This window comes from Hippopotamus amphibius, chromosome 10, assembly GCF_030028045.1.
Source record: "Hippopotamus amphibius kiboko isolate mHipAmp2 chromosome 10, mHipAmp2.hap2, whole genome shotgun sequence".
Lineage (NCBI taxonomy): Eukaryota > Metazoa > Chordata > Mammalia > Artiodactyla > Hippopotamidae > Hippopotamus > Hippopotamus amphibius.
In genome coordinates, this window is record NC_080195.1 from 6,938,607 (window position 1) to 6,960,556 (window position 21,950).

The following is a 21,950-nucleotide window of genomic DNA, read 5'->3' on the forward strand; positions in this document are numbered from 1 at the left end:
CTTCTAGACACTCAATCAAAAGTGAAGATGTATTTTTTCCCTGTGACACCATTGGAATTTGCAACCCCAGCATGGTTTGGTTGCTTCAAAGTAGTCAGAGGGCTTTGCCTTGGAAAGGTGTTCCTAAGTGTCTACTCCTACACAAAAAGCCAGATGGTAACTGAAACTTGACTCTAACATACAGCCACCTTACCACCTTTATTATATAAAGGAGATGCTTTTCCCAAGAGAGCTTGGAGAATAAATTTTCTTAGGGAAGAATTACAAAGATTCATGTATTAGCTAGTAAAAGTTTGCAAGCATAAGTTAAAATGTAAAATGCAACAAAATCATTTACCACAAAATGAAAATCTTCAAATGAGATATCGGAAAGACACTTTTTAAAAAGTTTCTTCTCTTAGTCTTTTCTCCCTTTCAATGAATTCTTTTTCAAAGAATCAGAAAGTCCTCGCTTCGAAGAGATAAACACATATAAATAAAACAAACACAATGAAAATTCGTTTATGTCTATCCGCCTCTGCATCAGATAGCTTCGTGAGCCAATTGAGCTTTCTCCTGTGGTTTCCGTGGGGTCGATACTTTTCATGCTGTGTACTGTGCATTTATCTTTCAGTTGAATCTTCCATAATAAAATAAATCCCCCAGAGCTTCAAAGCCAATTAGCCTACAGTTGTATTTTTCCTTTTTTCCTGTATGAATTTCTACTTCAGTTAAAAGTGCAGTTACTGATAAAAACAACAACAGTGACATAAAAGATATGTTTACATCGGACCTATGTCAACAGATATATCAAGAGAGCCAATCTGTTACTCAACAGTCAAGAGGATGTCGTATGGTCAGCACATGCAGATTGGCCCAGCTGCCTCAGCGAGGAGATGAGACTCTTCCTTACCGTGGGGCGGACTGGATTTTCCATACCATGTTGTTGAAAGAGTGACTGGGTCTTGCTCTGCCTGAAGTGCAAATATACTCACTGCAATTTATATTAATTGCAAATAGCTCAATTGCAATCTATATTAATTGCAATATATTAATTGCAATAAACGCAGTTATTGGTTGATTGACTTTAATATATCAAGGCTCTGTTAGAAAAGAAAAATGTATTACCATTAAGTATAAAGTGAAATATCAAAATCCCTTTAGCCATGAGCTGGGTACCACTTATTTTTATGATTTAAGAATATTAAACAAAAGAGGAAAAGAGGTGTTGTAGATGTCAGTCTGCAGAGTCAGAATCATCTGTTTTATGAGTTTCATGACGTGTGGTTTGTAAGTACACACTATGAGAATTGAATCAAGTATGTGCGGCTTACAACTCTTTAAAAATAGATAAATGGGTTTTGAGTGTGAGTCTAAGTGTGGCAGCTCTCGATGGCAGGCCACACTCAATACTTGTCCAGCCTAGATTCTGCCCGTCTCTGATTGAAATTTGGGAAAACTGAAAACAACGTTTATCCATGGCAACTAGGGTTCTGGATGCAAATTAGTTTCCTCAGATTAAATGCACTCGGTGAGATTTGTAAAGTGAAAATGAGGTTGAAACCATGTTCTTGTCCCTTTGATGTTTTCCTGACAAAACAAAGTCATGGGTATTTGAAGCTTTTCTGCCTCGTTAATTGTCCCTTTTCCTGCTTCTTTTGTTTCCATAGGAGTTGTGTCAGAGGCGGTATGGCCTAGCCTGGTGGGGCTTGGTCCCTGGTCCCTGCACCATGGCCACTCTCCATTCCAGTGCTTGTCCCAGTGAAATCGGTCCCTTGGGGATCTGCCCTTGATTATGGAAGTCATTTCTGGTGCCTCAACTGGAATCTGTCCTTCCCGTCTTCCTTAACGTAAGCCAATAATTCTCTGGGTTTCATCTTTTCCTCTTTAAAATATGTAGAGTGGATCCTGTTTTTACCTTGAGTTCTGACTGATACAGTTTCTAGTACTAGAAGCGATTGCAAGCACAAGTGCACAGTGATGGGCATTTGGGAGTGATTGTGAGACCTATTTGGGTGTGAAGCAAGGATGATGCCCAAAACCATCAACAAATGGAAAACACATGTGTGCCCACGGCACAGAGTTCCTCATATTATCATATTTGGGCACTTGAAGTGCCTACCGGAGGGAAAGTTTTGGCAGACCAGATGCCTGTTGGGATAGACCACTGCAGAGGAAATGATGGATACAGAATCCTGGCTGTTTCTCATTACACTGTAGAGGAAGAAAGAGAAGAGGGAGAAGGGGAACGAGAAAGAGAAGGAGAAGGAGAGGGAAAGGGGGAGAGAGAAGAAGGAGGAGAAGGAGGAGGAGGAGGACACAGTCTTTGAGTTTTAAATTCTCAGCCCAAGACATGGTTGGAATATTAAGGAACATTTACCATGATCTCTTGCAGCCACAAAACTGACAGAGCCAGAAATCAGACACAGAGTCAGTTCCTATAATTTGCTAAATCACAACATAAATTGAATGCAAAGCCTTGTCATGCCTTGTATGTCAAAGCTTGAGCATTTATTCAGAAAAAGTAGAACTCTGACTGAGGACATTCTGGGGGATTCAGATGGACTTGACCTCTATCCCCAAAGACAGTGAAAATCCCTTCTCCAGCAGAAATAGTTCTTCCGTCAGATGAAACAAGCCCTGATTCCTGTGGAGACCCTGTGACACCTCCACCTCTCAAAGGGAAGACAGTTCCTTTCCCTCAACTCTGCCTCTACTGCACCTTGTAGACACTACACCTGTGACCAAGAGTGGGGTCCCAGCTTGTCCCAGGGAGACATGGAAGGAGGTACATTACATATCAAGATGGGTCTGCTTCATATGTAATATATACCTAATATATATTGGCAGATGTATATTGGCAGACTCTGCTAATATATATTGGCAGAAAGCTGAGGACTATGTGTAAGAAGAGGTTCTAAACAAAGCAAAAAGAAATATAACTATTGATCAGGCCAAACAGAACAATATGGGTGTACCTACCAGAGATTATATGCTTACCGTGCTAACACAAACTTCCCAATATGGTATTGAATGTTGGCTTGGTTGGTGGGTGGCCGGCACTAAATGAAGGTGATATGCCTAAAATTATTAGGGTAATATGGAAGAAGGAATTCTAAAACTTAGAAAGATAAGAGTGGAATGGATTTATATGATGTGCCCCTAAATCACTCAATCTGCAAGAATTTCTCTTGAGAGGGCTTAAAGGATTCTCTCTTTACCTAGCATTTAGAAATAAATTGGTTACAAACCACTGCGAGGGAAAGATGGGAAAACTGTAAGTTCACACCAAAATATATTAAATATACATTAACTGTGTGTTTGTATATATATTTACATCTTCATATATATGTATACATGTATATTTTGGAAGACATGTAAAACACATAATGTTATCTATAAAACATATACATTTATATACACAAGAGAAAGAAAGAAAAGAGGACAGGGACTCTTGCTTTAGAAGAATGCCAAATGTTGATTGGTCAGTGTGAAGGGAGAGCTGGAGTGATAGTAATATAGTAAGTATTGGTTATAGTAAATATTGGTACAGGCGAGAATCATCAATTGAGGCTAAAACCAGGGGGACAAATTTTGATAAAAAGCAAAATATTTGAATGATCTTAAATTGTCCCTTTAGATTGTTTATTCACTGCAAGGCAAGGTGAAGAAATCAGACAACACATTCACAGGGTGATAAAGAGGTAGGTTGACACTGTCTGCCTCTTGATTAGATACCCTGAGAAGGACGTCAGATCACAGTGACCTTTATGTAGTGTTCTGCCTAGGAATACATAATCTAAATTTAATCATGAGGAAACAGCAAACAAACTCAAAACGAGGAAGAGAAATTGTTTGAAAGGTAGGGGAGGATTGTATTCTGCACAAATGCTAATAACAGTAGTAAACAGTAAAACTAGTAATAAAAGGCAAAGTAAGGCTTTAGAAATGTTCCAAAGTAAATGTCTCAGAAAAAAATGACAACTGAGGGCAATACCTAACCCTACACTACAGTTTATACTGGAGGACAAGCAAATTCAATAGGACATTGTTGGGTCGATGGGCCAAATTGGAAAATGGATGAGAGATAAACAAAAGTATGAAATTTATATTAAATTTACTGAAGATGTAAGGACTATGTGTAAGAATAGGTTCCAAGAGGGCTAGACAAAGCAAAAAGAAATATAACTATTGAAGATGAAGATTTATGTTAAATTTACTTCCTTGGTGGCGCAGTGGTTAAGAATCCGCCTGCCAATGCAGGGGACACAGCTTCGATCCCTGCTCCAGGGAAGATCCCACATGCCGCAGAGCAACTAAGCCCGTGCGCCACAACTACTAAGCCTGTGCTCTAGAGCCCATGAGCCACATCTAATGCGCCCACATGCCACAACTACTGAAGCCCGTGCACCTACAGCCCATGCTCCACAGCAAGAAAAGCCACCACAGTGAGAAGCCCACGCACTACAACGAAGAGCAGCCCCCGCTCACTGCAACCACAGAAAGCCCGTGCGCAGCAATGAAGACCCAATGCAGCCAATAAATTAATTAATTAATTTTTAAAAAATTTACTGAAGATGATAATTGCACAGTTGTTACATGAGAAAATATCTTTTTGCTTAGGAAATAAGTTTTTAGTGGCAAAAGACCACTAAAGGTATACAACTTACTCCCAAATGCTGAGCGGGGAAGTCCACTGATAAAACAAATGGAGCAAACTGTGAAACATAAGTGAACCAGGGTAAAGGGTGTTTGTTGTTCTTTGTTTAGGCTTATTTTTGCACTTTTGCTGTAAGTTTGAAATTATTTCCAAATTTTAAAATGTAATATATATTTCTATTTTAAAAGAAGTGCAGCACCTTGAGAGACATCCCCAGTAGGCCTTAAGGTGGAAATGCAGACGTTGACATAAGCTCACTGATTTCCACGAGAAGGATGGGACCCCAGAGAGGAAAAGACTAAGCAGCAGCAATGAACGGCTAGAAACAAGGTGCTTGTGGTTACAACAGTAGGCGGCAGAGACAGAAAGATAATCAGAATAATTTGCCCCATAATGATGTTCAGTGGCTTCTGACTTACCATGGCACCTCTTGGACTAAAATGGTTGGGCAGACGACTTAGAGTCCAGCTTGGTCTGAGTCAACTTACAAATCTCGAACGTCGTAAGCAAAAGCCTGTCTTTGACACCATAAAGGAGTAGAAGGCCACCTCATCTGATTCTTAGGCATAAATCACTTCTCAAGACCAAGAGTGAGAGTAAATAAAGAGTCAATAAAGGTTCCCTTAAGGAAGGACCTGTGACTGCTGAATCTTCTTTCCAGTCTCTCCCTGGAGGACACAGGGCCACTTACCACGGGACTGGAATGGACATTCCCAGGCCCTTCAGGTCTCAGCTTGGACTAATTACTGAACTTGGGTAAATACATGGGTTTTTAAGGATCCCGATATACTGCACCTCTCTCTTCCCTGCCTGAGTTCAGAATCATTTGAGATTTAGACAGTCAAAGGAGATTTAAATGTATTTTAATACGAATAGATATATTGGAAAATTTTGTCAGATGTGGTCAAGTAGGTTAGGTAATACAGCAGTCACCCCAGGTCCCCAATCATGGATCTACCCACACCCTTGTGTTGGAACACTGTGTAACCTCCGCTCTCCTATGACATTAGAGTTGCCTGAGTAACAGCCTCATTGGAGGCTATTACTTCAGTTGTCAAAGCTTGAGACTAAACCGAATTGACTATTTTATGACCTGCTTGGCCATTTGACCCTTTATCTACAAGCCACTGAGTGGATAAATTGTAAGGACATGGCATCTTAACCATTTGAATGGTTCACTGAGTTAAAAAAGCAAGGTACAGAATTGCTATTAAGGCAACGAGCAAATAAGCAAAGCTTACCTATGGAATGTTTCAAATTCTCTTTCATTTTCAGACTAGGGAATACATGAGGAGCTATGAATCATGTCAAAGATATAAAGGGATTACTGATAATGCAAATTTTTTTCAACCTAACAGCTGTGCAGAAAAATTTTCATAATAATGATTGCATTTAATTACATAAAGAGCGGTAAAGTCGCTTTCATTTTATCTCAATAATGAAGCTTTGATTCTGAAGATAATCCTGGCCTTTCTCTGTCAAGGCCAGCATGTGAGCAACGGTGAACTCAATTCCATCTTGGCTATGCTGAGAGGATAAAACAAGACTAATTTTTCACATACATTATGAAGATGAAACCTATTACCATAGGGTGTGTTTTCTTTAATATATTGTAAAATACACGTATAGATAAATAGACAGATGTCCAGAAAGAAGAAGAATTAACCCCTGAGTCATTTCTAGAGTTCACTATAACACCATTCAACAAAAATTAAATAATATGACAGCCTTTAAAAAACAAAAACAAAAACAGTTTGTTCTGTTTTCTCGTACCCTTGCCTATTTGTGTGAGGTTTAGCAGTGGCTCTGATGGCTTATAGCTTCTCTCACGCTTTGTTTCTGGGAAGATCGCTGGTTTTATGAAGATAATTAGGGAACCCAGCTCTGCCACATAAACTAGAGTCTTGGGGTTAATTAAAATGGAATGAACATTGCAGCCATGTGGACCACCAGGAAATCCTGACGGGTAGGTGCACAGCATTCTGTCATCGCCTGAGAATACGATGAAGGAAGAGAGCATGGCAGGTTAACTGGGGACCTTCACGTTTACTCTCTTTATTATGATCTCCCATTGACATTGACATCTGACACATTGCACCCATAGAATTTGTGGTTGTATACTGCACTGATTTTATATTCTGTGTTCACACATTTCCAAAATAATTCTACGGATTCCTAATGTGGGGTGAACATTTTTCCTATACGTTTTTAAAAGAGAAATGAATGGACACGTTTTTAAATAGGCTCCCTGATTTCAGTGAAAATGTCAGACATCGGTCAGCCTAATTAATTGGCCACCTCTGAGAAAAATTCTATTTCAAAAATTAATCATTTCCGAAAGTCATTCAAAACGATGGTGGCAATACCATCATCAAAAAATCAGTTCTGGGGCTTCCCTAGTGGCACAGTGGTTAAGAATCCGCCTGCCAATGCAGGGGATGTGGGTTCAAGCCCTGGTCTGGGAAGATCCCACATACTGCAGAGCAACTAAACCCATGTGCCACAACTACTGAGTCTGTGTGCCACAACTACTGAAGCTCACTCACTCTAGAGCCCTTGGGCTATAACTACCGAAACCCATGTGCCTAGAGCCTATGCTTCACAACAAAGAGTAGCCCCAACTTGCAACAACTAGACAAAAGCCCATGTACAGCAACAAAGACCCAAAACAGACAAAAATACATATAATAATAAGAAGAAGAATAGTAATAAATCAGTTCAAATGCCTTACTTCTGTTAGAGGTTAGAATTAGTATTGGCTTTTCAATACAAAACAGACACAAAAAACCATACCTTGTTGATTTTATGGAGTTTTTATGAGGATAAAATAAGAAATATGAATGCCCTTTATACTGTAAAGCACTGTGTACATGTTAGAATTTCATTATAGAAATGTACCCCCTTTTTCCCATTAGATAAAGAAGTTTTCTATCCTTAATTTGTTACATGAGAGCAGTTTGGTGGGGGCAAGGAGTTGTCTATCAACAAATTCAGGAAGTATCGACCCCTGCCAGGTAGTTAAAAGTTCACAAGGATGGACAGATATAAAATAATGCATGAAATTTCATAGATTAGCCAATAATAGAAAGTAATACAAGTCAGAGATGGATGAGAGTGTGGAATGTCCATCCAAAGTGTTATTGGTGCCAATCATAAAATGAGTTGAAAGCTTTCAGAAAATATGCAATCCAACTAAAATGAATGTTAGTTTGTAGCAGGCTTGGTAATTGTTAACAGAGCTACTGCAGGGTCAATAGAAGTCTGAAGAGTATTACTCTTGTGAGCCCTGAGAAGTTGCCTACATGACAGTGAAAAGGCAGTCTACCAAGTTGGAATGTCAAAATAAAGAAATAGGGTAAAATAGTATCAAGATAACATTGCATTTTTATTCATTCTGAAACAAGCATTGAGGGAGGAACGTGAGGTTCTTAATGAAATTCAGAAGCCTGAACTTTAGAGCATCTAGTTAAGTGTAATCCATGCATTCTGTGTTCATATAGAACATGCACATACACACACACACACACACTTACTTCCTAATCAGATAGGAAAATTAAATTGATTTCATGGTTGAATTCACTCTGCTCTCCAAGTGGTTACTTCTCATACAAACTTAAGCCCAAATGGTGATGTCCAAGATAATGCAGTACTAGGATATATTAATCCCTGTCTATAATCCCTGTTACACTATAATTTCACTCATGATTCCAAGTCATTTGAGAAAGCCCCTCATTCCAAACAAACTTTTAATAATTGAGTCTAGCTCATTAATGCAACAGATTTACAACCTGAGTGAATCAGGATATTTTGGCTGCAAGTATCAGAACACATTATTAATGGCCTAAACCATAAAGCCATGATGTTTTACAACATAACAAGGAAACTGGAGGTAGGTGGTTCCGAGGTCAAGGAACCCAACAGTGACCAAATATTAGGCCAACGTGAATTGTTTGGTCTCTCACTCATGTTTAAAAGATGACCACTAAGGATCCAAAACATGTTGGCATATAACTGTGTCCCAAGAAAGAATGAAGTGGGAGCAAGTAGGTATATTTCTTTCTCTATGTTTGCTTTCAAAAGAAGAGTAAGATCCTTCCCAGATATCTCCTTGAACATTTCCCATTCTGTTTCATCTTCCAGGACTGAGTCACATGTCTACCCCAGACAAATCCCTGATAGAGATGAATGGATTGCCTGGACTGGCTTTGACCTACTGCATTTCATCCCTAGAGGTAGGTACAAAACAGGAGTTCTGTTAGTCAGAGAGAAGGAGAATGACTTTGAATAGGCAACGACTAGGGTCTCCCTCTCTGGATAACCTCACTCTGCAAATTGGTTTGAACTCTGGCTAAAGCGTGAACAAAAATAGCTGTATATTTAGGAAGACAGATTGGTCTGCAAACATTTTTCTCTAAGGGGCCAGGTGGTAAATATTTTAGACTTTGTGGGCCATATAGTCTCTGTTATATATTCTTCCTTGCTATTTTTAAAACCCTTTAAAAATATAAAAACATTCTTAGCTTGCAGGGTATATCAAAACAGGCCATGGGCCAGGTTGGACCCTCACGTGCTAACCCCTGGATCAACACATGATGTGTGTAATTTAGTGATCTTCCAGTCAACAAAACTTTATTGAATGTTTAATATAATCAGTCACCTGACTAAGTGTTGAGGATACAGCCATAATGATACAGAAAAGCTCATAATCTGTTAGGATGCTCACAGTAAACAAAACCCAAATTGAAGCCCATCCTTCATTTTCCCAAAATGATTATCTTCAGAAGATTTTTTTGCAACTTTAGAGTATAAATTTTACAGATGAAAGTAGTCACAATGTTACTTATAAGTTTTTAATTAAGCTGGGAAAATCATATCGTTTCTAAGGGATTGCACATATTTGAACGATGTATGTCTTACCTACGAGGAACATAGGAGAGTTGCAGAGCTGACTCAGGGTCACAGAACAGGCCACCCCAAAGTCCTCCACTTTGGTATGTTGATTCCTAGGAGCTGTAGGCACTTGGAAAACAGCAATGCAGGGAGAGGCTTTCTCTGAACTCCTTTATCTACATCAAGACCGATCCTCCAAAAGGAACCAATTGTCATAATCCCCTCCCAGGAGTTTCATCAACCAGGGAAGATGGACTCTTGTCACAGGAGAGGAAACTAGAAGCAAATACCACATCCGGACGCACTTTGTCACAAACTAGCACACCTCCCATCGATTCTTCTAAGGCCCATTCATTTTCCCTAAAAATCATTTCCTCTCCCCTAAAAGGTCCACAGCCCCCCTCCCCTTTCCCTACTTAGGTGGTATTTAAGCCTGAGTTCTAAGCCACCTTGGGGAGTCACTCATTTTTCCTTGGGCATCTCCCATGTATATCTAGAGGTCTATATGTTAATCAAACGCTTGTGTGTTTTATACTGGTTAATCTCGTCTTTTATTACAGGGGTTTCAGCTAAGAACTCAGAAGGGTAAAGGAAAATTATTTTCCTTCCCTACATAGCTGAAGCTGCATACAAATGTCTTAAAATATTGATGCCATTGCTGGTCCTGGTGCCAAATTCTTATTAATTTCTTGTCTAAAAATAAATACACATACATATACCAAGGCCTAATAGCACAAAGTTAGAAAGCAGAGAGTCCAAAATTTTAATAACGCTAGTTGTCAAAAGAAAAAATTCACATGCCAAATGTAATAAAACTCAAGATTGGCCACGGTAAGTAAATTTACTCCAATTCTTAATGTAAGAGATTAACATCTTATTACTGATATCTCAATATTTTTAAAGGGATTTCTTAAAAACACTGTGGAAAACAGACATTCTCAAGGAAAAAAGAAAACATTTAATCTGAATTGATCTGACTGGGTCAGAGTTTGGAGAGTATTTTAGCCTAATTTGAAAAGTCTTCACTGGCACCGCCTGGAGTACCTGTTTGTATTTAAGCCCAAGTCCTCAGTCCCTTGAGGCTGGCAGAGAATCCTTTGATTGCTTGTTCTTTTCCTTTGTCGTGTTGACTAAAGAGACACGCTAAGCAGCCCTTCTAAGCAAACAAAGCAAAACAAAACAACAAAAAATAATCACCCAGGCATTTCTGGAAAAGAATGAAACTGTCCTTTGGAAAATTGAAATTGCATTTGGGAACCGCATGTTCTGTCTTTAAAGATAGTCGACAGAATCGTTGATCTCTTAGAAAGTGTTTGTTTGTGATAAGTGAGCTTGCTTTCTATAGTGGCGCCCGGAGAAAGTTTCCATCACCACTGTTTTCTTTCCTTAGACCTGGGAAATTAGAGCCTGCAGATGCCACACTTGCCTAAGTGTCCAGAACTTCTGGACAGCTTTGGGAAACAGTATCCCACAAAACTCCTGGGGAGTGCCCCGGAAAGTTTATGGGAACCCTAATTCCCTACAGACACCCATTAAAATTTGTGGCATAATTTCTCAACGGGCCTTCCTGGTGCTTTGGTACTGAGGAAGTTTAAGGCTGCTCTGTGATTCTAAACACCATTAAAGTGCTAGAGACAAAAGTTTGAAGTGTTCCAAGTACAATCTACTGAAAAATAATGTGACTTAATAGGTCAGGTTTAAACACTTGTACAGCTTTAATGATTTTCCAGGAGAAGCAACCTGGAGTCATTGAAAAGATAATGGTTCTCAAGTCAGAAGGTCTGGTTTAAGGCTTAGCGCTTTAACTTATCTTTGTGACCCCGATATATTCCTTAATTAACCTGTCTGATCCTTTCTTTCCCCATCTGTCTAATGGGGATAATGTCGTGAGCGAGCGTCAAACGTGACGATGCTTTCATTCATTCTCTTGTTTGGTGAATATTTCTTTGAGTCAGGCTCTAAGCTGGCAGCTGGGAACATGTAATAAGACGACAGCCACAGTCCTGCCTTATGGCAGGAGAAGATCTTGGAACATGGTAAAGCAATCTGCACAAGCTGGTGACTCTCCTAAGAAGAAAGATGCAATGTATTGGCAGCAGGTAGCAATAACCAGTCCCTTTTCTGGTTATCAGTAAGAAAAATCATTACTCAACAATGGACCGATTAAAAGAAAAATGCTTATACACACCAGATTAGAGTGTTCTTCCATTATATGAGTCCCCTCAGATAAAGCACATTTCTAGGAGGTGATAGAGAAATTTACTTGGTTCCTCCTACCAGAGTCTGATGGATCCTTTCAGTTTTGGCTACTCATTACATTGCTGTAAAGCCACAATTAAGACACAAGTCTTATGGGCAGTGAAACTTGAAATGTGGTTTAAAGAGCCCAGTGCTGAATTTCAAGTATGCGTCAAGTTAGGATGCTGGTGGGATATATTAAAACAAAAAACAAAAAAAAAAAACCTCAAGGAAACAGTTTAACAAAACTTAGTATTCATATATCAAATATGTTTTTTTTACATATTTCTACCGAATAATAAAAGGACACTGTTTATCTCCTAAAGCTATGTAGAGCTGAGATACTTTTAAGTCCTAATTTGTCTTTTTTATTGAAGTATAGTTGATTTACTATGTTGAGTTAAATTTCTGCTGTACAGCAAAGTGACTCAGTTATACACATATATACATTCTTTTTTATATTGTTTTCCATTATGGTTTATCCCAGGATATTAAATATAGTTCCCTGTGCTCTATAGTAGGACCTTGTTGTTTGTCCATTCTATATGTAATAGTTTGCATCTACTAACCCTAAATTCCCAGTCCATCCCTCCCCCACCCCCACCCTTGGCAACCGCAAGTCTGTTCTCTACGTCTGTGAGTCTGTTGCTGTTTCATAGATAGGTTCATTTGTGGCATATTTTAGATTCCACATATAAGTGGTATCACATGGTGTTTGTCTTTCTCTTTCTGACTTACTTCACTTAGTATGATAATCTCTAGTTGCATCCATGTTGCTGCAAATGGTATTATTTCATTCTTTCTTATGGCTAATATTCCATTGTATGTATGTACTGCATCTTCTTTATCCATTCATCTGATGATGGACATTTAAGTTGTTTCCATATTTTGGCTATTATGAATAGTGCTGCTGTGAACATTGGGGTGCACATATCTTTTTGTTTTATTTATTTATTTATTTTTATTATTTTTGGGGGGTACACCAAGTTCAATCATCTGTTTTTATACACATATCCCCGTATTCCCTCCCTCCCTTGACTCCCCCCCCACCCTCCCTCGAGTCCCCCCCACCCTCCCCGTCCCAGTCCTCTAAGGCATCTTCCATCCTCGAGTTCAACTCCCTTTGTTATACAACAACTTCCCACTGGCTATCTATTTTACAGTTGGTAGTATATATATGTCTGTGCTACTCTCTCGCTTCGTCTCAGCTTCCCCTTCACCCCCCGCCCCCTCCCAAACCTCGAGTTCTCCAGTCCATTCTCTGCACCTGCATCCTTGTTCTTGTCGCTGAGTTCATCAGTACCATTTTTAGATTCCGTATATGTGAGTTAGCATACAATATTTGTCTTTCTCTTTCTGACTTACTTCACTCTGTATGACAAACTGTAGGTCTATCCACCTCATGACATATAGCTCCATCTCATCCCTTTTTATAGCTGAGTAATATTCCATTGTATATATATGCCACATCTTCTGTATCCATTCGTTTGTTGATGGGCATTTAGGTTGCTTCCATGTCCTGGCTATTGTAAAGAGTGCTGCAATAAACATTATGGTACATGTTTCTTTTGGGATTATGGTTTTCTTTGGGTATATGCCCAGTAGTGGGATTACTGGATCATATGGTAGTTCTATTTGTAGTTTTTTAAGGAACCTCCAAATTGTTTTCCATAGTGGCTGTACCAACTTACATTCCCACCAACACACATATCTTTTTGAATTAGAGTTTTGTCTAGCTATAGGCCCAGGAGTGGGATTGCTGGGTCATATAGTAATTCTATTCTTAGTTTTCTGAGGAACCTCCAAACTGTTTTCCATAGTGGCTGCACCAACTTGTGTTCCTACCAAGAGTGTAGGAGGGTTTCCTTTTCTCCACACCTTCTCCAGCATTTGTTATTGTAGACTTTTTAATGATGGCCATTCTGACCAGTGTGGGGTGGTACCTCATTGTAGTTTTGATTTGCATTTCTCTACCTAATTTAAATCTTATAGATTATCCTTAAATATAAATAATTATAGAATTTATTATCAAAATTAAGCTTTATGCTTTAAAAAGTATCATAGAATTTCAGAATTGAATTTGATCTTAACTTTCAGATAGGGAAATAAAAGAAAGAACAGAGAAGTGAAATTTTTTGCTTAAGTTCCCATAGTTTTCACTGGTGAACACGTTAATCTGTGTGTTCCTTCTGTGAAAGGTTACTTTTAGTTCATAAATAAATAGCATAATCTAAAAAAAGAATATGAAAATAGTGAACACATGAAATAAATGCCTGAAGAGCATTGTCTTTAGTGAGGAATAATAATAAAATACTATTTCATTTATGTAGCAATCTTCATTCATCCATTACTTGATTCAGTAGTTTTTTTCTAAACAACTACTCCGTAGTCATCCCTGTGCACACAAAAATAAATGACACACCTGCTGTTTCAGGACTCCCTGCTGTGGAAGGAGACAGGCACACAGTCACGGCACATAAAAGGTCATATATACGTACTTTAATACCTTTCGAGTCAGTTTCAAGGTCTGAGGAGGAGGAAAACCCATGAATCGGGCTCTCTGCTGGCGGGTACTCTGGAGAAGGAAGAACTGGGATTAGCTGGGAAGCGACTGCCCGGAACAGGTGAGGTTGGATGAGTTAAGCGTGGACGGTGGAAGAAGCTGAACTGGGTAAATTCCAGGATGGCAGCCTCGACTCCCTGGCCTATAACATGCTATCAGTGTCTGGCTCATGAGGTGGTTATAAAGAATAAAATAGAGAGTGTCATGCTGGCCATAGTAACAGAGTGCTTATGGTGATTCTAACGCAGTGAAGTCTCTCAACAAGAGCACAGACAGAAGGTGACTGGTGATGGGCACCTGTCCTCACAGCAGGCTCCCCAAGTTCATGGCATCAGCTTCACTTCCACAGGAATGACCTCAGTCCTTGCCCCCCCCACTGCCACCCCTCCCCCAAGTCTTTTTTCACGTGGTTGAATTATTTGATCCATTTATAGCATTAAGTGGGTTTTTTATTTTACTACTAAAGACTATTTAGTAATTATTTACATTATTCCATGCAGTCCCTTCTCTTAATCCTTACAACTCTAGGAGGGGGGAGAACTTTTGTCCTCTCTAAGAGGGGTTAGAGAGGTTAAATAATTTGCCCGAACTCACAAGGCTCAGTGAGCACAGGGAGTCTGACTCCAGAGGCCCCACAGTCTGAGATAGGGTTGGCAAGCAAAGGTCCACAGGCCGGATCCTGCCCGCTGCCTGTGTTTGTTCCGCCCATGAGCTGAGAATGGCTTTTACACTTTTAAGTGGTTGGAAGTACTACCCTCAACTACTGTTATCCAACACTGGATGGCTGGAAATTAGCTTTTAGTGCCGACTGGATAACTCTCCTCAATGAATCTGACATAAAATTACAAGGTGAAAGGGTGCTTATATGCAAAACTTATTCTGCAGTAAAGTCATATTCATGAGGACTAATGCTGCTCGAAACAAAACAAAGCTCCCTTTGTATATGTCATGTTTTATAACATTAAAAGTTAAAACAAAAAACACGATCCCTGTTTTCACACAAATTTGCAGTAGTAGTTATAGTTTCCAAGTTCAAATTGTATAGTTCTAGCAGCATTTTTCAGACCTTCATCAAAATGCAAGAAAAAGAAAGTCCATATTTCCAAATCCAATTAATGGTGCAATGAAGGAGCTTTCACGTAATCTTCCTTTGGAAATTACTAATATGTAATATAATGCCGTGCTAAAATCAAACATCAAGAGAAAAATATAATAGAATTCTTTATGCCTCCCAATCGATAAATGTGCTCAGGTACAATCATACGCTTCTATATTGACATGTGTTTGGTGATACCTATCAATGTGAAAAGATATTTTTGAAGATGAAATACTTAAAATCTCATTTTGGATTAACATTAACCGATAAATCTGCAGTTGATTCTGACCATAGCGAAAACCAAGTTTGAGCCTCAATTGGAAAAATGCTGTCCCCCCAAAAGAGAATTCCATTCTTCTCATTAGTGGGCCTATATTTTTAAAAAAGAACTTATTACATATCATCATTATATTTTGAATGTCATCCATAAAAACTTTGTGCAAATTTGTCTTCTCTTTTGTCATATAAATTCCTATATATTATCTGCAGTGTTGCCTCAGAGCAGGCAAAGCCTAAAGTATTTACCCTCTGACCCTTTACAGCAAAAGCTGAGCCACCCTATTCTGATTCCAACAAACACTGACTTCATGTAATTTCCCTTTCAAAGTTGTCTGCTAGCTATGTTTACCTAGACAGGAATTCCCACTCCCAGTTCACTGGCTTTTGAAAGCTTTAGGTAAAAGTTGCAAGGTATACAGAATGTTTAAAAACTTTCTATCGCTCTCTTTTAATTATATTTATTTATCTATTTATTTACTGGCTGTGTTGGGTCTTCGTTGCTGTGCGCGGGCATTCTCTAGTTGTGGTGAGTAGGGGCTACTCTTCATTGCAGTGCGTGGGCCTCTCATTGCAGTGGCTTCTCTTGCTGTGGAGCACGGGCCTTTGGCCCGTGGGCTCCAGTAGTTGCAGCACATAGGCTCAGTAGTTGTGGCGCACAGGCTTAGTTGCTCCATGGCATGTGGGATCTTCCCGGACCAGGGATTAAACCTGGGTCCCCTCCATTGGCAGGCGGATTCTTTTTTTTTTTTTTTTAGGTTACACAAATGAAAATTTATTTAGAATGTAAAAAAGACCTCAAAATATCACAAGATTTTAGGACTAACAAGTACTACAAGTATCATAAAAATCCAGGGAAATAACATATGGCAGGCGGATTCTTAACCACTGTACAACCAGGGAAGTCCCTTTATCTCTTTTTAAAAACGCTTTACCTGGCTGACCAGCCCCCTCCATCCCCACCCCGCGGGGCCTCGCAGATGCCAGGGGTTCACACATCCATGCGTGTCCTCCTCCCCACCAAGGCCTGTCCTTGGCTTCCAGCTTTTCCCTTCCCTTCCCTGACTCTGTCACAAATCTTATTTTTGAGTGCTTAGCGGTCCTCAAGTCTTCACCAGTCTGTGTAGGCCGGGTTTTGGATCCCCAGGGAATAAGGGTCCTGGCTCCCCAACTGTTCTATTCTCCAAAGAAAGCTCTCCGGCTGGGTGAGTGAACCAGCATTGGACTATATTTTATTCAAAGCCTAAGAAACAGCTATTCACAAGCATGTGAGCGTGAACAGCTAGGTCCCAAGGTTTGAGGAGGGGAGGCCGTGGATGCAGGCGTGTGTAAGGCAAAGAGTATATAAAAGGTCCACAAAGCGCTTTCCAACATCTAGGCCGAGGCAAGCCGCTGAAGGGCAGTGAGGGGTCCCCAAGAGGACACTGAGGCTGTTTCTCTCGGAACGGCTCCTGAAACGTGTCCTCAGGCTAGCTTCAGAGAATCCATGTCCCTCGGTCACCTGGTGTCATGATTGGGGGGAAAACAGGAAGAAAATTGTGGGAGAGGGGAGGGCCGTAATATTCTTTTTTTTTTTTTTACACTCTCATTCTTTTTGTTTATTTATTTATTGTGCAGATACTCACTGATCACCCTCTAAGGGCCGTAATATTCTGATAAAAGAAATTTACCCTAAGTGCCAAAATAATCTTCTTTGACTTATTTTTTAAGGAAATATTTATACACAAGTGGATGTCTATTTGGTAACCCTTCACATAGCCACTATTTGACATGTAAAATCCTTCTTTGTGGAGAGACTGTTTTTTTTTTTAGAAGTTACTAAAAGGGGGCTTAAAGAATCAAAATGTGAGAAGAGTGGGAGATTTAATTGTCACTGAGTACTGAAACGTAGTACTATGAAAAGAAGTGACTAGATGTTCTTATTAATGGAGAAATAGTACAAAAATAGGTAAAGACAAGACATAGGAAGTTGACATAAAATAGAAAAATAAACTCTCCTAATGTCAAAACAAGGATTTCCAAACTTTTAAAAGTAACATGGGGACATCCCTGGTGGTCCAGTGGTTAAGACTGCGCCCCCAATGCAGCGGGCCCGGGTTCAATCCCTGGTCAGGGAACTAGATCCCGCATGCTGCAGCTAAGATCAGGTGCAGCCAAATAAATAAATATTAAAAAAAAAAAAAAGGTAACATGGATCGATTGTCTTCACTTACCTGTTTTACTCATAAACTGCTTTCCCTGCAGCCTTCTGTTAGCGTGTGCACCACACAGGCTGACTGATGCTAATAGCATGTGATACAGTCCCGTTTCCACCTATGGGCTTCACAAATTTCCCGTGATTGGAACCAGTTGCAAATGGAGCAGGTCTGCTTTACCCCAGAGTATCTTAAGGGCTCGGATTTACACTCTTACAGGCGATTTAAGACCCTCTTGTGTCCTCTCTTGACTCAACACTTTTGCTCACCAGGCTGGGCTCCTACTGCTACTGCCCTCCGTGCCAAGCTCAGGCTGGCACACCTGTACCCTTGTCTGCCCCGTTGTTTTGATACGGGCAGGTCAAATGTCAGGCTGCCTTGTTCAGTATCTACTTGGTCATTTACTGTGGGTAATTCTAATGCTTGCTGGTTTTCTTTCAAAGGGGTTAAAAATTATATTGTGATTCTGTGAGTTAAAAATATGCCAAGAATCTGATGTTTAATTTTCATGTATTTTATAGACAGCTGTCTCTATTTTACCATTCCTTTACATTTAGTCCCAAGGTTCTTTGTTTTTATGCAGGCCTTCTTTTCTGCAATTGGTCTGTTTATTTCAAAAGTTTATCTAGATCTGCTATTATATTTTATTTTAGTCTCTATCAGATTATGTTACATAGCTGATCCTTTTTTTTTCTAACCATATAATCGTGGAGAAGTACATGGGCCAGAATATTACATCATTAAATCTTTGTGCTTGTCAAAGGCAACGCCTGAATATCAAGACAGTATGAGGCTAATGAAAAATGCTTTGAAAAGCTACAAACGCGGTGTATCTCGAGTTATCATATGGAAAATGTGGGTTAAAGTCCAGAGAGTGTGGGATAAGAAACAGGAGAGAGTAATGCTACATCTTTGGGCTTTAGTCTCTAATATAAATACTTTTCACTACTGAGAACAATTACAGGAAAGAGCAGCCTCTTTACAGCAAAATCTGTGAAGAAGGAAACATGCAAAAGAAGATCTTCGAGATTCCTTTTTAAAGTTATGATAGAGTTTAAAATCATTACAGGCAGAATTATTAGAAATAAGGAAAACCATGATACCTACGAAGTAGAAGGCACAATTAGATTCAATAGCAATCACGAGCTGCAGATGCTCAGGTTCTCACTGAATCATTATTTAAATGAGCGGGAGCCTCAAGCTCTAAGTAGAGACTGAGAAAATAAGAATGCTACAGAAGAGCCATCTGCAATTGTAAAATACGAGGGGAGAGGGAGGATTCTAAAACATACTCAGGAAATAAATGTGCGGTTAGTACCACTCAGAAATAATGCAGGAGGAGAATGAGGCGGATGTGAATGAGGATGGAAATTATGAAAGCACTTGAACAAAAGCAAGAAAGCTCGAGTCAAATATAGCATCACTAGAAACTGCTACTCAATGAAAGAAGAGCTAAGAGCAGGGATAAACTATTAGGAAAGCTATCACTATGATGGAGGACTCATAAAGTCAGTAAGCAGAATAAAAATGTAAATATGTACAGGGGAAATAAAGCACGATAAACAAGAATAGTGTGTAATTTTAGTTCTGCTACATTAAATCTACTTAGTACATAATATACCTTGAAGAAAATAATATGCCTTATTCCTGAACTCTGTTAGACTTCTTAAGTGCCCTCACGTACCTTGTGAAAGCATCTGTTCTTCTTCATGTGGGGTAAGCACTGATGTCTATAAGAGGTGAGGGTCCTTCAGTTTAGATTAAACCCAGTTCACTAATGAGGGTTGGGTTTTGTGACCTCTTGGTGAAATATTATGACATTTTTTAAAGGACAATGTAATATAGTTGAAAGATAATTAAATTAGGATCCAGGTTCAGGTTCAGTTTTGATCTAAACTCATCTAAAACTCTTTTAGCATCAGCTGCTTTCATCTACAAAATGTGTGTACTGATTATGCCTTCAGAGGGATAACTGGAGAATGAATCATAAAGTACTTATTTGTATTTTTTTAAAAATTTTTATTGGAGTATATTTGATTTACAATGTTGTGTTAGTTTCAGGTGAATCAGATACATATATCCACTGTTTTTTAGATTATTTTCCCATGTAGGCCATTACAGAGTTTTGAGTAGAGTTCCCTGTGCTATACAGTAGGTCCTTATTAGTTTTCTATTTTATATATATAGTAGTGTGTAAGACTGTCCCCAGGACTCATAAATATTAGCTCTTTTTCCTCCAAATGCCGAAGGTGCTGGCCAGTCTTGAAGTCGGCGATGCCTTTGCTGAGCTCCGTAAATAAGAAAAAAATAGTACCTGCTAATAGGCTTGTTGAGAAAATCCATTAATGATGAAGAAACTTAGCGAAAAAGTGGCAGTGTCACTGTCTCATAAGATTCCTTCAGGGCAGGTCCACAGTATGAAAAGCTTTACCTTTAGGAAGCTGACAGCCGTGGACCACACTGCTTGCCATCAGAGCTGAGCTCGGTGTGAGCACAACATCTAACCATTCGGAAGCAGAAATAGGACAGTAAACACTTTGCGCCGTGCAGTGCCGTGACCCCCGTGGGCACAGAAATATAATCCACGGTGATTATGGCAGTGATGAACGGGCCAGGCGCTGCAATCAGTGTCGAGAGCCATTAGCAAACAGCCGTGCACTCAGGCGGGGGAGGCCGCTGCCTCTGTGGCCTCCGCAGAACCCGTCTCCACAGCCGGGTTACAGGGCACTGATGTAAGAAGTGCAGGGCTTTGAAAAGACAGCAAATGGCCTGTTTTGTGACCCAACTAAAATGCTGACAATCTATCACGAAATCATTTTCTGCCTTGAAACCTTATTTACATTTTTTTTTCCCTTAAAGGTTCTACCTTAGGGACAATAAATTCTCCCGGAGGGGGGTGAAAAATGTTATTTGTATCAGAAAGCGATCCACTTAAGGATATAAGCTTCAAAGTTGCTTTAACTCTCTGAGGTAAGGCCACAGAAGTCTCTCTTTTCAAACAAGGTATTTATTGATCAGGAGACAAGGAGAAAGGCTAAATGAAGGAATAAATAAGTGGAATGAAAAGAATGGAGAAAAGCCTCTCCGTTTTTTTCTAACTTTTCTACAGTAGGCGTATGGCAAAAACTGCTTGCCACTTGCCATGGTCTAACCTCCCCTTCCTCCTTGCTAACAGAACTGCAATTTTGTTGGAGATGATCATCAGTGTTTCCAGCTTAATATGTAAATATCTACTTCCCCCAAATAACCTTGCAACTAAGGAAAGCTGTTACCTAGCTAGCAAGTAAGATATAGGCAGACATGTCTGGGGAAAGCGTCCCTTCTCACGACAAGACAAAGCCTTAAGGGAAAGGCTTCTGGATCTTTCCCTTTCTTCTTTCCTGGGATCAGAATGTGATGCCTGGAGGGGCAGGAGCCATTGTGCAAACATGAGTGCAAAGGCCACGTGCTGGGGAAGGCAGAAGAGGAAATAGGAATTTGAATCCTTGATGACCTTGCAGGGCTTCAGCTACCACAGCCTTGGACTCCCTAGCTACACAGTGTCTTGTATGTGAGAAAAATAAGCCCTTTCTGTGTGTATGCCACTGTTTTTCAGGTTTTCTCTAGCTCAGAGCCAAACATGATATTATATGGAGAATGCGTTATTGTTGGAATGGTTTTTAAATACATAACTTTGATATGGATTGGGAAGCCAAAAAAATGGTGTGATTCACTTTATTGTGATATTCACTTTTTTACCGTGGTCTGGAACCAAAGTGGCAATATCTCTGAGGTGTGCCTGTATTTATCAATGTGTACACATGCACACGCATTTATATATTTTATATATACATATATACACACACACATATATATACCTATGTACATATGTATATATAGTTATGTACTAATATGTCTGGATGTTTGCTAGGTACTTGCGTACACTTGGAAACACCTAGGTATATTTATTTCATTTGTTCTCAGCATCAAGAGATATTTTTTAATGGATATGAAAAAAAATACAATATTATGAGCAGTACAAATCTGAAATCTTAAATACAAATGTCAGGAAGT